The following is a 9,923-nucleotide window of genomic DNA, read 5'->3' as shown; positions in this document are numbered from 1 at the left end:
CATAAGTGAGAGGGTATTTAGCAATTAAACTGAAACCTTTTAATAACACAAAAAAACTCTAGCTAGCATGAACATTATCTTTCTCACTATTGTCATACACTGTACTGAATACTTTTAATAGGCACTTTTTTTAATCACATAAAATTTACTCTCTTAAATTCCCCATGAAATATGTGTAGATTAATCCTGGTGGGGGAACTAATTAAATATTAGACATGTGACTGTTTAAGTGGATATTGTTAAACACAATTCAATACTGAACAACGAAAGTATATGCAGTGGATTGGAGTAGAATCCAACACAGGGAAGAAGGTAGTGTTCCCACGTGGGGTCGAAACTAGGACCTTCTGTGAAGTAAACGTGATAACTGCTACACTACGGAACGGTGATCACGAGAATGTCTTCCTTGCTCTCGTAAGAGCCTCAGCTTCTCCTCCTTCGCATGTGCACATTTTATCGGCAAAACAAGCAAGGACTAAGAAGATTTTCAGGTTGTTCGAGCGCGTCTTACGAAGCATCCAAAACGAGATAATGCCCTTTCGCATAGTCGTTATAGCAAATAATATTATCAAAAACAATCAAGTTGTTAGCTGCCACAGCTATTAAGCTAGTGCTTTCAGCAAAATAAACTCAACGCAGATTATTTTTAAATGAGCCCCTACGTACAATCATATCAGATCATTCCCTATCCCTAACTGCGTATCATGGGACAAGTAAAATAAAAATCTCTGTGCGACACATCCGCCATAAAAGCTTTGCTCTGAGACAACCTTCACTCTCTCTCCCTGGCCGACAACTGCTTCCGACTCCTTTAGTCGCCCGAGCTCCACTAAATAATACTAAAACTTGTGGTAATCAAAGATTAAGTATTACTCACGTGCTCGGCATCAAAGATACTCTAAGTGGTAAGTATTCCAAAAAATCTGTCAGATATATTAAACAAATTGGCACTTCTCACGATATGTGCTGTACATCTTTCATAATCATTACTCATAATATGTACACCTCTCAACTAACTTCTAGCGTCACTGTGTCTTCTTGGAATATGCCCTCGGCAGTAGGCCATGTCCGTCGCACATGGTAAAACTGTCTATATGTTTCTGGAATGTACTGGATGAACTTACTTAAGCCCGAGTGAATTTTCCAGCTTGAATTTAAGGGTAACTAGGCTGTCAATAAGCTTCGGCGTTCTACATATCCACTAAACTCATTGCCGTAAGCTGTGTCAACGTCTACTTACAGAAAATGACAGTGTTTGTCTTATTGGTGGTTTTACGAAGTACACGGCCCACCACTGTTTGAAACCTAATATAATTTTGACTTCTGCAAATTCAAATGGCAGTTCCCGTTTCTTGCCACTTTGAGTGATGGTCTTGTATTGGTCCAGGGAGGGAATCCAACAACATCGCCTCATAGCCTCCTTCTGGGAATAAAATGGATTTATCTTTATTTCCGAAATTTTTGCAAGACGCCCTTCCGACAGCCACCAATTCAACTGTTTCATATACACATATAATACAGTATTTTTTTTATTTACTAAGATTTCATTTTGCGAATATTCACAGCAAAGGAGCGCAGAACCTGCAGTAATTAAGTTTCTGTAATTCTACGTTCTATGAATGGAAGAAAGTGACTGCAGCTGTATGGTGACTTGAAGGAATCAGATATCCAACAGCCATAAATGATGGAATACATTTATGTTGCTTGAGGATGATGTGCCAATGTAGCGTCGAAACTGGTAACAAAATGAATGTTTTCCATAATTTATGGCTTTTGGATATTTGGTTTATGAAAAAGAATCTATTTTTGCTCTCCTGTATACATTTATTATTGTAGTATATACATTTTCTTCACTTTCTAAGTGGTCATGTTAAATCAACAATTCGTCGATTACAGTTCCAGATTCGTAATTACATAATTTTACAAATATTTTCTTCTAATTTTAGCTGTTTGTAAAATTAATTATAATGAATAGCATCAAGGTTGTAACACCCCACCCATCACTTATCTCGTTTTGGCATGTGTTCTTCCCAGCTAATTGACTAACAGATCAACAGAGTGTGCAAAACTGCCGCAATATTGGATAATGCAAGCAAAGTAATAAGGCCCTGTGACTCTTGATTGAACTGCGGTGGCAGTGTTGACATTAATTGATTCAGAATTGATCACTTTTAATTAAAACGTGGTGCACATTGATGTTATATTCAGCTATTGAAAACCAGATGCAAATGTTGAACATAAAATTAAGAAAATGACTTGCAATATCAACTACTTGATTAAAAACAGATGCAGTCGATTAGCACAAATTTATTTTCACTCCCGACCTTCAATCGTCACATTACATGACTCTCCTAACAGGCAGTGGTAATAAACTGCGTTTATGTGGAGTAAAGCGTGATAAATCAAAATTAATTCCTATCGACTGACCCAGGCGTAATGCCAAGTGTGCGAAGAACTCCCCAACACACAGCCCATGAAATCCTCATGGAAACTTTGACGATGTGATCCAACAAATTAATCAGTGGCCTAATTCAAGCCAGAGTGGGTGCAATATCACCAAATTCAGCATGGCAGGGCGTCGTCTTTGTGAGGACGTCGGTCGGCCTCATGGTGCTGCAAAACCGCACTCCTAGCTATCTTGCTCAGTACACAGCTGAACCAAAACTTTCTATCTCCAAGCTCAATCGTTCTGTTTGCTAAGTCCTAAACTGCAGAGATGCTCACTCTCTCTCAGGCAAGCTGAGTAAAGAACGCCACATCCATATTAGACAAGCTGGGAATGGAAGACCACTATGGAGACTTCTCCCAGTCTGCTCTTCGCCTCGGTTTCCCCTCCAGCAAAATCACTTACGCCAATTGCAGCACAAGTCGCGTTAATTATGCATCACTTCCCAGCGCCGACCAATGCCTGCTCTGTAAAGTGAACAAATTCCAACAAAATTTCCCTTCCTCTGAACTTCTGCTATTTAGCTCCTCCCAGGCCACCCATCAAGGTTAGCGTCTGCACAAAACACCAGTTTTTCCGGAATTCTGACTCCCAGGAGAGTACTTGAAATTCCTTGGTCCTATGTTCCCATCGGAGGCCAGAGTATTTCATTCTGTCGCTCTTCACCTGATTTACTTCAGACTCTGCGGACCGTGAATTCAGCGTGAAGTTGCTATAGTCACGAACATGCATACTTTGGCCTCTGTTGACCACTCCACCGTAGCTTTGTGCAGCTTTCTCGCGTGTTTCACTGAAAATGGGACGACAGACATTTATCAACAGGTGTACAAGTTCTCCATCTGCCTCCCAGTACACCAGCACTGGGTCAACCACCCACTCACTGTCACTCATCTTAAGGCTGCTGGAGGCCGCGCCCCGTTACTGCTTTCTTAGTGCTTGAGCTGCCCTAAGCTGCCTATTGTCGCTTCCCTTTGCCACTCCCCAGCCAGCCAGGGTCAACTCTGAATACTTCCGTGGGATAAACTAGCCTCCAGTAAATCGACGCATTTCCACAAAGTTTTCATGTCATGTGAATTACTTTAAAACCATCACCCGACATTAATTATTCCAATACGTCCATACTATCCCCTGTACAAAATGCATTGTGCCTTGTCAGTCATTTTTGTTCAGCCCTACTGTTCGCTCAACGTGAGTTAGGTGATCTTTAATGACTTCATGTAAGGGGCATAATTGTTGCCATCTTACAAGGAACTGCGTAATAAAGTGATGAAAAATGCTCAGGAGGTGGCAGTCTGTCACCAGCAAGAGTGAATTACAAACTATAGGCGGTTACACATTTTTTGTACCATCACGATGTTGGTAGCAGTGCACATCACTGTCACATCTGCTCAATCAGTGCGTCAGCCACATTTCACACACACATTAATGTAGATAATGACAGTAGAATTGAGTACGTTAGCCGGCCGCTGTGACCGAGCTGCTCTAGGCTCTTCAGTCTGGAACCGCGCGACCGCTATGGTCGCAGGTTCGAATCGTGCCACGCTCATGGACGTGTATGATGTCCTCAGGTTAGTTAGGTTTAAATAGTTCTACGTCTAGGGGACTGATGAGCTCAGATGTTAAGTCCCATTGTGATTAGAGCCATCTGAATCTTTTTGTGTACGTTATTTATGTTATTAATCTCCAGACACTGAGATGGGGAGGGCTGGTTTGGGGGTGGGAGAGTAAAACTTACTAGAAGCTACGTGTAGCAGTTACTATCACAGTACAGGAGTCAGCTTAACTAGAAGCATGTTGTAGAATCAAAAGCTGAAGTACAAATGACTTGATTCTAGCCAGGAGCCTGCCTCAGTCATTCACATAACAGAGATAAATTAGTGAAGTCTGACATTGTCAAGAAGGAAACAGCGGACGGGATGTAATGTATTAAATGAAAATTTTAATGCAAAATCCTTTGATGCCTAGACCGAAGTTTTCATTATGTAATTAAAACATGACTAGTTTCAGTGGCATTCTGCAACCATCTTCACATTGCTCAAATCGTAAAATGAAGTTACTTGTAAACATGCACTGGGAAAAATTATTAGCTACAGTTATGTAATGATATGCATGCATATTATGTGGCAACAAGATGTAGTTACTACCTGTGTCTTGCGAGAGTATGGTTTACAACCCGTCTTGCTCTCTACACTCCACCCTAGTCTTCTTGTCTCACAATTCGAATGTGTGTTATTGCATGAGTTTAGCTAATGATGAATTTTTAAATTCATATTCAACTCGTTTTTATGATGTGATGATGGTTGTAGAAAGCAACCGAAATTAGTGATCATACTTAACCCAGATACAGTTGTCTTCAGGAAGTTTATTGATGAGAAGCCTAAAACTTCTCTTGCTTTTTATTTATTCTACCTTCCAGCAGATGACATTAGTATATACTTTATCCAACTTACACATACCATTGTTCAAAACAACAAATATCTCTTATTGTTAAGTCAGCATAATTCTGTGTGTATGAGAAAATTTGGTTTGCTGAAAACGTTTTATCTGCCGGACCTAGTTAATTGGTAAGTATAATTTCTCTATGAACATATGTACTACAGAAACAATGCTTCACATATTCTCTCAGAATATCATATTAACATCTTTAAGGATAATACGGGTATTTGTAAGCCCAGAATAACTTCAGTGACTGTCTCTTCAAGCACATCCTTCTAGGAAGACATTAGCTTTATGCATACAAAAATCAGATACATTGTTTTCTGCCTTTTCGTGTTTTGCTGTAACAGAAGTACACACGTGAAGATACTATATTTTGTACAGCTTGTGGCGAAGACGTTTATTGGACACACACCTATAAGATACGGGATTAAATTCTAGTGTGGAAGGCCAATTAATCAATATGACATGGCTCGAACCATACCAGGGTACTGGAGCATTACCAGAAAAATATGCTAACAGTGGCCTTCGTTACGAAATAGTCATGATGTATGTCGACCAACTTGGTTTCACCAACTGTGTTTTTTGCATCTAAGTAATATTCAGGCCAAACGTATAATAAGAGGCAACAGAATTGATAAAGGTTATAAAGAATTGAAAAAACCACAGAGGGACATTAGGCTTCGGATCTGACAGTTCAGCCAATAAATAAGTGGCTTCGTGGAATGGAATGACAACAGCGTAACGACAGTGGCAACAAACTTTGATACTATAAATGCAACTCATCCAGTAACGTGACATTCACATCAGTAGAAAAGACAGACAATAATTCAACAACCAAGAGTCATTTACCGCTACAAATTTATGGATGAAATTGATAGAGCTGATCAAAATATATGTCTACCGAGTATCTATCGGGGGTAATAAATGCTACTTCCCCGTTATTACATTTTTTGTTGATGAAGTCGAGCACAGCTCATGACAGCTATGGTGGTAATTTGGATCACATGGCATTTCGTCGAATTGTCACAAACTCTGGAATGAAATTCCTTTGTTGCTATGCAGAGAGAAAGATCTAAAATTATGTAAACTGGTTTTAGACACGACGATCTGGAACCTTATGTATTAGATTTGCCAGTAGATTTTGTTTCAAGACAGATGTAATAACTCCACCGACGCCAATGTCAGACGAAATCTAAAAGAAAGTACTGTGTACCATTTCATGTACCTCGTTTCATACTGTTCCATACAAAATAGTAGGACGGTACTGAGTTGACGCTTAGTTACACTGCGTTAAGTGCGTGTATATACAGATGAAGTCCTTCCAGAAGGTTGGATTTTCCAAGAACTATGCAAATAAAAAATGTGAAATTACCATACAGGTAAAACGTTGACTATAATTGATTATTTAAAGTTTTTCTTAGAATGGAAACAAAAAATAATTCAACATTATTTTCTGGGTTAATTTGTATAATGAATTTTGTGGTCTGGTTATCAAAAGTTTTTTTACATTAAAATATTTTTATTTAATGAATTACAAAGGTAAACGATCATTGTGAAGCGATAGAGACGTTCCTTGCTATATTCAAATCATCTGAACATCAATGGTTAGAACATCAATGGTTACGTCGAAAAACAATAAAAATGAAAATTAAAATAAAAGGCGATGGAAATTAAAGCCCTTGCTTCTTGACAGAGCGTAGGGGAACGATGTGGGAGACCCGCAACGCCGTACTAGGCAAGGTCCTAGTGGAGGTGGTTTGCCGTTGCCTTCCTCCGACCGTAATGGGCATAAATGATGATGATGAAGACGACACAACAACACCTAGTCATCTCGGGGCAGGTGAAAATCCCTGACCCCTCCGGGAATCGAACCTCGTACGCCGCGCTCGGGAAGTGAGAACGTTACCCCGAGACCACGAGCGGCATACTAAAAAGGCACAGAATACCATTTATATATCTGAGTTCACCCACAAACGTCTATGAACATTTGTCACATCGTTGCATTCTACACTGCTGGCCACAAAAACAACAACACCAGGAGGGATAGCAACTAACGAAATTTTACCTATTGTGCGCATACAGTATATAAGGAAAATACATGATTAAATTAGTAGGTAAATTGGGGGTGTACAGGGATCAAAATTTTGTAGACCAAGCTGCCCCATCTGGCTGCGACAATGGCTTTACCCCACATCACAGAGGTATCGAAAGTGGGGCACAGCTTATGCTCCTAACATCACAAATCTAAAGCACACTTCATATTACGAACTATGCGAACCAGCGGTGACCGTGTTACTTTTGTTGTATCCTAAGGCGAACAGAAGCTCGACGCGGTACAGCACTGTTATTTGGGTTGCCTGCCCAGCAGGCGTGTACGCCAAGACGACGTACAGCTGAAGTCGCAGTTCCGGTTTGGCCTACAGAGTGTGACAACTTTGCTGCACTAATTACCATCGTCTGTCACCAAGGCGGGAACACGGGGTATCATTCTGCCGATCGGATATTTACGGGGGCTGCACGATCCGACATGTAGTTAGCTGGTGTGCTGTAAGAAGGCAAATCTTTGCTTATATACGATATTGCAAGGCCTATGTTGTTAAGACGAACGATGTAATGCTCCTTGGGACATGCATGCCGTCCTATTAGTATTAGGACATTAGGTTATCCGGACAAGACTCGCGACCAAACCCAAACTTCCATATGTCGACGTTCCTTCGTCACAACCTCTACTCGTACACGCATTAAGCAGTTCTCGTGCAAGGGAGGATATTTTGACTGAAAGCCGCTGCCTGATATCAGCGGATAAATACGATTTTGCAGTGCCTGTGGATTTTAGTAGAACAGAAATACATCTATGTTAAGGCGATCGCTCGCGTAATGCGAGACATAAGGGTTCGGGCACAAATTTTCACTGTCGTCATTCCTTTATATAGCTGCTGGCTTTTCGTGTTCCCAATTGCGAATACATTTCATGTACATCTTTGCTTGTGTCGGGGCGCATCATCTTGGCGGTGTGCAGAATGGCCCGATACGAGCCCATCGGAATGCGATGGCGCGAGAAGAGAAGGATGGCCACGGAGTCAGTTGGTGCGAACTGTCAGAAATGCATGTACTGTCACCAGCAGTGGTATGACACGACGCCCGGAAGTTAAAACAGTACCGTAAAGAATTGGCTTATGGACGGTATGCCCTAGGTGTTCTAAGTGAAATCCGTAATGGTTTGGCCGTTGGATATACTGATGCTAATGCTTAAAGCTCCGATACTGCGCAAAGGGAACGGTATTTTTTCGGTTGATGGTGAAGCTTGTTGTTGTTTATCGTGCCTTGCCCGGTCTTGTTGACGATGGTTGTATTTTAATCGATGCACGTAATTAGTGTTGAGTGCCAGCTCAGTGGTTGCAGTCAGTGGATTTACTCTCTGTACGTTCTCGTATTACGCTGGTTTGTTATGGCTAGAGCACGCTATTGCTGTGGTGGTTGCGGCCGCGTCCTGCAATGTGTGTGAACGCAAGCCACTAGGTGAAGATAAGCTCACATAAACCTTGTATCATTTGTAGTAAAGCTGAGTGAGTTCACGTAACCTATGGATACCTTTTAAAACTATGTTACTACGCTGTAAGTGGCTACTGAGAACTGCTTGGAAGCTGAAATCTACCTCTGCCACCTTCTCCTAACGATTGTGTTATTTTATGAGTGTTGCAGCTGTTAGTATAGCTTGGGTTTTAGATTATTGGTTAATTTAGTGGTATCTGGGTTAGGTGGCAGAATTCAGTTTCACACTTATACTTTAATTATCAACTGGGGAACTTTTAATTTTCTTGATTTTTATGTACGGGTGTTACATTGGAATGTACTGACATTATTAAATGTTTCTGTGGTCAGGTTTTAATATCATTTTCCTTTCAGACGAGTCTATTGTGATATTACTTGCGTCGGCCTGGTTCTGACGCCGTCTGTGGAGCGTGACACTATACACGACTAAGGCGTCCACTTGCGTTGAATGTACTGAGGTGGTGGACCCGGCTGGTTTGAGAAGATTAGAAGATTAGTTACTGTTATGTATTGTGTATATAAACACTAATTTTGGTGGGATATATTTGACTGAGGCTTCAAAGAAAAGCTTTAATTTTACTGTGTTTTGAATTTTTATTTAATTGCTTTAATAATTACTAAATGTTGTAATAAACCACACTACACTTACTTGACCCTTCTCTGTTCCACTCGCGTGTATGTGACACAGCAAACATCAACTTCAAGAAAGTAAAAATCATACAGAGCAAATTTCTCCGAATTGCAACTGAGGCTCCCCGTTATATTCTGTACTTGGTCATTGAGACAGATCTTCAAATTCTCGAAATACATAACGTCTTTGCTCTTTCGTCTCAGTCACTCCTTAGAACAAATCCCATCGTCCGAGCCTGACACTCCAAGAACGAACATTCTCTGATATCATAACTTCCTCATTTCGAAACCACAGACTCAAACATAAGGAAAGAAACCCTGTTGTTACGGTTGTCTGACGAACTGGGTCTAGAATCCCTCATAAAGCAGCAGCGGCGACGTGGGAGTGAGCTGAAGAGTCACTCGGCGCTTCCACTTCCGAAGCTGGCGCCCAACTTTCTAGTTTCGTCGAACGCCAGCGGACAACCGTCTGCAACAAGTCTTGGATAGCCGCCGCTCGCCCATCATTTCATAGCTTACTTGGACGTATCCGCCAACTGGGTAGGTCTTTGAATCAGAGTACTACTTGTCAGATATTGTAAGTGACATCGGATCTCTTCCAAACGAGAGTTAAGTACTGTACGATTATATAACTGAGTCCGTAAGAAATAGTGAGATCTTCGAGCAGTACCATACTGCGCACGCGCACACACACACACACACACACACACACACACACACACACACACACACACACACACACACACACACACACACAATGTGCATCGTAATGCTGTACACAGAAGTTGTACTCGCCAGAGAAGATTTGGTGCCACTTCCATCATATGCAGTTTCCTTATTGGCCCCATCTCGAATT

Source organism: Schistocerca piceifrons, chromosome 6 (assembly GCF_021461385.2).
Source record: "Schistocerca piceifrons isolate TAMUIC-IGC-003096 chromosome 6, iqSchPice1.1, whole genome shotgun sequence".
NCBI classification, from domain to species: domain Eukaryota; kingdom Metazoa; phylum Arthropoda; class Insecta; order Orthoptera; family Acrididae; genus Schistocerca; species Schistocerca piceifrons.
The sequence above is the reverse complement of the archived record's forward strand: the minus strand, read 5'-3'. Positions refer to the sequence as shown.